The following is a 7,177-nucleotide window of genomic DNA, read 5'->3' on the forward strand; positions in this document are numbered from 1 at the left end:
TTCCTCGTGTCTTTTAATTTCAGCATCTCTTCTAATGCAGGAAAGTCTTTCTTTTTCCAGATTCCACCCCCCGTGAGGTTTGTTAAAACTGAGCAAAAAGCTTCCTAAATAATTAATGTTTGCTCGTTTTTGTCATTTTCTGATCAGATTAATGCATTCATACTGACGTTTCTGTAATGAGGTGAATTGACAGGCTTTATGAATGAAGAGGAATTCACATTCAAAAAATTTACTTCACACTGTCACGAAAACTAAACTTCACTTTGACATAGAGACATGAAAAAAGGAGAAGGTATGGAGGAACGTTTTGTGAAAATATTTACAGAATATATTAAAAAGGTCTTGGCTACTCTTTTCAGATGAAAGCTGACATTTTCCAGGGGTGTATCTGACATCATCTGGCTTCTCATGATGGAAAATTCATTGTATGTTTGTACGTTCAAGTGTGAGTCAAATAAGGAAACTGTAGGATTAATTAGGAAAATAAATCAGTGCATCATCTGCATGTAAACTGACATTTTCCAAGGAACTGAGCATTCTGAGCAGATTCAGTAAAAAACACAGGTCCTTATTCTGAGCCTTTTGGTACACCAGTATTTATTGTAAAGGTGAAGAAACAGATTCACAGACCAGAATGTGAAGCACAAACTGCTCGTCATCATCATCAATGTGAATTTCAGTCAGGGTGATAACTCGATCATCGTGCTGTGGTTCTGCTCTTAAATGAACTGATTGATAAATGGGATGAAGAGTAACTTCGTCAGCAGAGCTGTTTCCATCGAAACTATCCAACAACAGAAAATTTCTGCTCTGCACCGTTGTATCTGTACTACAACAGGACAAAAAAGCATACATACATATGACACAGGAGTGCTGTTATGAGGTTAAGTGTTAAAAAGCATCTTTTTCTACTTTATTTACTTTTACACTTCAGTCATAAAATAGAGTGAAAATAGGGTTTTTCATCACTTTTGAACATTTTAATACTGCAGTAATTATAAATGATTCTATGAATGAAATTAATGACATTTGGTTGTTCCAAATGTCAGTAAGGACTTGAGGTATGCGCATATTTGGCTGTAGAGTTGTCAGGTGGGTGATGTGGAAGAGGCGAGTAGTTTTCTGGAAACTTCGTTTCATCACAAAAATGATGAAATGGCAGCATCACTCATTGTTTTTTGCAGGAGCTGCTTCATCACACAGACTCTATGATCTTCATTTCAGGTGGAGAACTGAATGTTTGTCTATAGTCTTGTAGGTAAGGTCTTTACCTTACAATATGATGTGCTTTGGATTTTTTATGAGCCTAATCTAAATCAAACTGAATTGATTTGAATTTAAAAGTGTGTTTATGTCCAACTCAATCTGAAAAAAGTCAGGTGACAAGAAGTGCTGAAGACTAAAGAAATTCATCCATCCATCCATTTTCATCCGCTTTGTCCGGGGCCGGGCTCCCTCTCCCCAGCCACCTCCTCCAGCTTATCCGGGGGAATACCAAGGCGTTCCCAGGCCAGCCGAGAGATATAATCTCTCCAGCGTGTCCTGGGTCTGCCCCGGGGCCTCCTCCCGGTGGGACATGCCTAGAACACCTCACCCAGGAGGCGCCCAGGGGGCATCCTTGTCAGATGCCCGAACCACCTCAGCTGGCTCCTTTCGATGTGGAGCAGCAGCTGCTCTACTCTGAGCCCCTCCCGGATGGCCGAACTTCTCACCCTATCTCTAAGGGAGAGGCCAGCCACCCTTCGGAGGAAGCTCATTTCTGCCGCTTGTATCCGCAATCTCGTTCTTTCGGTCACTACCCACAGCTCGTGGCCATAGGTGAGGGTAGGGACGTAGATCGACCGGTAAATTGAGAGCTTCGCTTTTACACTCAGCTCCCTCTTCACCACGACGGACCGGTGCAGCGTCCGCATTACTGCAGCTGCAGCCCCAATCCGTCTGTCGATCTCCGGCTCCCTTCTCCCATCACTCGCGAACAAGACCCCGAGATACTTGAACTCCTCCACTTGGGGCAGGAACTCATCCCCGACCCGGAGTGGGCACTCCACCCTTTTCCGGCTGAGAACCATGGCCTCAGATTTGGAGGTGCTGATCCTCATTCCCGCTGCTTCACACTCTAAAACCGCATTGTTCCTCCTGTATCCGAGGTTCGACTAACGGACGAACTCTCCTTTCCAGCACCCTGGCATAGACTTTCCCAGGGAGGCTGAGGAGTGTGATCCCCCTGTAGTTGGAACACACCCTCCGGTCCCCTTTCTTGAAGATGGGGACCACCACCCCGGTCTGCCAGTCCACAGGTACTGCCCCTGATCTCCACGCAACATTGCAGAGGCGTGTCAACCAGGACAGCCCTACAACGTCCAGAGCCTTCAGGAACTCGGGGCGGACCTCATCAACACCAGGGGCTCTGCCACCAAGGAGTTGTTTAACTGCCTCAGTGACCTCGCCCCCGGAAATTGGCGGGTCATTCCCCTCATCCCCAGACTCTGCTTCCTCCTCAGAAGACGTGTCAGTGGGATTAAGGAGGTCCTCGAAGTATTCCTTCCACCGCCTGACAATTTTCTCAGTCGACGTCAGCAGCGCTCCGCCAGCACTATACACAGTGCAGGTAGAGCACCGCTTTCCCCTCCTGAGACGTCTGACGGTTTGCCAGAATCTCTTCGAGGCAGCCCGAAAGTCTTTTTCCATGGCCTCTCCGAACTCCTCCCACACCCGAGTTTTTGCTTCAGCCACTGCCCGAGCCGCATTCCGCTTGGCCTGTCGATACCTGTCGGCTGCCTCCGGAGTCCCACAGGCTAACCAAGCCCGATAGGACTCCTTCTTTCAGCCTGGTGGCTCCCTTCACCTCTGGTGTCCACCATTTGGTTCGGGGATTACCACCACGGCAGGCACCAACCACCTTGCGGCCGCAGCTCAATGCAGCAGCTTCGGCAATGGAGACGCTGAACATGGTCCATTCGGACTCAATGTCCCCAGTCTCCCTCGGAATGCTGTTGAAGCTCTGCCGGAGGTGTGCGTTGAAGATCTCGCGGACTGGGGCCTCTGCTAGACGTTCCCAGCACACCCTCACTACGCGTTTAGGTGCACCAGGTCTGTCCAGCGTCTTCCCCCGCCACCTGATCCAACTCACCACCAGGTGGTGATCAGTTGACAGCTCAGCCCCTCTCTTTACCCGAGTGTCCAGAACATATGGTCGCAGGTCTGCTGATACGATTACAAAATCGATCATCGACCTACGGCCTAGAGCATCCTGGTGCCACGTGCACTTATGGACACTCTTATGTTCGAACAGGGTGTACGTTATGGCCAAACTGTGATTAGCACAGAAGTCCAATAACAGAGCACCGCTCGGGTTCAGATCAGGGAGGCCGTTCCTCCCAATCACGCCCCTCCAGGTCTCGCTGTCGTTACCCACGTGAGCATTGAAGTCTCCCAGCAGGACAACAGAGTCTCCAGGTGGAGCACCCTCCAGCACCCCCCCCCCTAGGGACTCTAAGAAGGCTGGGTACTCTGAACTGCCACTCGGCGCATAAGCGCAGATGACAGTCAGGACCCGTTCCCCGACCCTAAGGCGCAGGGAACAAACCCTCTCGTCCACCGGGAAAAACCCCAACGTACCGGCAGCAAGCCGAGGGGATATTAGGATACCCACCCCAGCCCGCCGCCTCTCACCAGGGGCAACTCCAGACTGAGACAGAGTCCAGCCCCTCTCCAGGAGACTGGTTCCAGAGCCCAAGCCATGTGTAGAGGTGAGCCCGACTATATCTAGCCGGTACCTCTCAACCTCACGCACTAACTCGGGCTCCTTCCCCACCAGAGAGGTGACATTCCATGTCCCTATTGCCAGTCTTGGCAGCCGGGGGTCAGTCCGCCAGGGCCTCCGCTCCTGGCCGCCACCCGGCACACAATGCACCCGACCCCTATGGCGCCTCCTGCGGGTGGTGGGCCTGCGGGAGGATGGGCCCATGTCTCCTCTTCGGGCTGTGCCCGGCCGGGCCCCATGGACTAAGGCCCGGCCACCAGACGTTCGCCCTCGGGCACCCTCCCCGGGCCTGGCTCCAGGGCGGGGCCCCGGTAACCCTATCCCGGGCAGGGTAAACTGTTCCCTCGATGTCCTTTTCATAAGGGTCTTATGAAGACACTAAAGAAATTAACTCTTTTAATTACGATCACTTTAAAAGTCACAAATAATTCAGCAGGTGGATGGGTACCTTTAACAACCAGCTCTGGAAGAGAACTGAGTTTTGGTTTAGAAGGGTAACGGCACCGGCACGGTGGTTAGCACTGTTGCCGCACAGCAAGAAGGTCCTGAGTTCAATTCCAACATCAGGCCGGTGCCTTTCTGTGTGGAGTTTGCATGTTCTCCCCATGTTTGCGTGGGTTCTCTCCGGGTACTCCGGTTTCCTCCCACCGTCCAAAGACATGCAGCTTGTGGGGATAGGTTAATTGAATAATCCAAATTGTCACTAGGTGTGAATGTGTGAATGAAAGTGAGTGCGAATGGTTGTCTGTCCCTGTGTGTTGGCCCTGCGACAGACTGGTGACCTGTCCAGGGTGTACCCCGCCTCTCGCCCTATGACAGCTGGGATAGGCTCCAGCGCCCCCCGCGACCCTGAAAAGGATAAGCGGAAGCGAATGGATGGATGGGTAACGGCACCATGTGGTGTGGCGGTCACATGCAGGAAGATCACATGATTCTTAGAGCTCTGCTCTGACACAGAGTCAAGCATCAGAACATTTTCTTCGATGATAAAGCATCACTATCTGTGGCTCCATAGTGTAGGGATTAACACCTTCAGCTAATACACAGAAGATCCCTTTTCAAGTCCAGGAGGTCACCCAAATCTCTGGGGACAGCTGGAAGGTCATCTGATCTGAAAACCTGACAAAATCAAGCATGCCGATCTATTTGCTGTGGCGACCCCTGGTGAATAAGGGAACAGCCCAAAGAAGCTTTATAAAGAATCAGTCTTATGTGATTTATGTTTATTCAGTCGCTGCTAATTAGGGCACAATAACATCCAGTTAAAATCCTGGAGTTTCACTCAGCAATACTGGAGCTCAGACCTGTTGGATGGTCTGTTTATTCAATTTACCACAAAGCAGCCATATTAGATGATTGCATTAAAAATATTCTAAAAGGCTCAAACAGTACAAACACAGTCCACGGGTCCAGTTCAGAGACTCCAATTAGCTGACTCACTACTGGAGCCTTAGGTAGATGTTAGAGGATCTTGATTGATTGATTGATATACCTTTATTAGTCCCACAAGGGGAAATTTCATAAGGCTGCCGACCTATTGCACACAATGGCGGCGCCATCTTACCCTCCGACCATACATACATTTCACAAAACATCACATGGGGAAGACAGGTCAGAGAGGTATAACAATTGAAAATGCACCACATGAGGAAAGATAAGGAGAAAAAAATAACTCCCCCCAGACTGAGCTCCAACAGGGAGATCAGTTTGAGAACAGAAAAAGACACCTCTGCACATAAGAGCACATGAAAAAAAACCTCTTAATACACCAAAGAAACACATGACAAGCAACAGGGGTGGATAAAGGGTGAGAGACAGCCAATGTAGACAGTCCATCCGGGCCTGCAGCCTGTGCGCTGGTCTCCTTGATCCACCATCAGCATCGGAAGGGAATAAGCGTCGAAGGCGTTTGGAAAGGGAGAGGGGATGAGTTAGAGCTGGGCGATAGAACGATAACGATATGTATCGCGATATAACTTTTACTCGATAGAGAAATTAAGCTATCGCGATAGACCTCGCCGCTCTTGTCCTCTAAAAGGTCAGCCAATCCAAACTAAGTAGCGCAGAGCCGAACCAATCACAGCCGCAGCGTCACGTCGCGTGACTTGTTACGTACAGCACAAGTGCCAAGCCGCACGTGTGTTTGTTTGGGAAGCAGCCAGCGGGTAATGGAGCCAGCGCGTAATGGAGGAAATGAGAGTGCCGACTAGAAAAATCAACCGAGCGTGACCGAAGAGAAAACAGATGATGGTTCCAATGCCGGAGAGATTGTCGAACGGAAGAGCCATAGAAGCTCCGTAGTGTGAAGGTATTTCGGCTATTTCAAGTCTGACAAAAAACAGAGTAGCGTGCACTGTAAATTGTGCCGAAAGCAAGTCTGGAAATACAATAAACTGGTGCATGCGTCACACTGTGCGCCACGTTATTGTTTCGGTGAAATGAATTTCTACAATACTGTTACTGTTAATTCTACTCTCTGCAGTGTTTAAATGCTTACATATACACACAGTTACTGTCCGTCCACACATACGACTCGGTTCTGCTTCTATGCCCCAGCTTTGTTTACTTTTTCCCACCGAGGCTTCTAGACTTCTGATTGGCCAACATTTCTGCACGGTTAGGAATCTAGCGCCACCTGCTGCTTTGGCATGTTCCTAGCAGCGTTTTTCTTCATTTCTGCCTTTATGTGTGGACGGGATTATTTTTTAAAACGAAAACGGAAAATCTCCGTTTTCAAAAATACCCGTGTACGTGTGGACGTAGCCTCAGTGTCTGACTGGAAGCGCTAATTCGTCATTCGGCTTTTGTCAGACTAAAGTAACTGTTAAAACTGTTTGAAAAGCTCAGCTATACAACAAGGAGAGATTGAGAATTTCCTTTTAGTTCTCAGTTTATTTGATATTGACAAAGTTTTGTCTGTTATTCTGTAAAACAAACTAAGATTTATTTTTAGAATTAATATTTTGTTTCTAAGTGGAATTGACAATTTAGTCTGTTTCGTTTGTTCTATTTTGAAACTTAAACGCTTTAGCGGCTGCCTTTTGTGTAGTTTGCAATATTTGCCTTTATTTATCTGAAAAAGTCTCATGTTCCTTAAGTACATCTACCCTGTTGAACTTATTATGGGAAATAAATATTTAAATAAAAACAAGCTGCTGATTATTTCACATTTTACTTGTGAGCAACGGCACATTTAAATCTTACAAATATAGTTATTTGGCTTATATCGTGATAGATATCGTTATCGCCTGAAATGAAAAAAACATATCGTGATATGAAAAAATCTCATATCGCCCAGCTCTAGGATGAGTGTGTGCATATCAGTGTATATGTATGTGTGTGTGTGTCCAGAGTTCAGCTGAGACAGTGTCCTTCGCCCTGCCAGGCTAAGTATACAGTCTTCCAGCCAACCCA

This window comes from Mchenga conophoros, linkage group LG2 (assembly GCF_057382185.1).
Source record: "Mchenga conophoros isolate Kocher_MC1m ecotype Shallow Benthic linkage group LG2, M_conophoros_male_GT1.1, whole genome shotgun sequence".
Lineage (NCBI taxonomy): Eukaryota > Metazoa > Chordata > Actinopteri > Cichliformes > Cichlidae > Mchenga > Mchenga conophoros.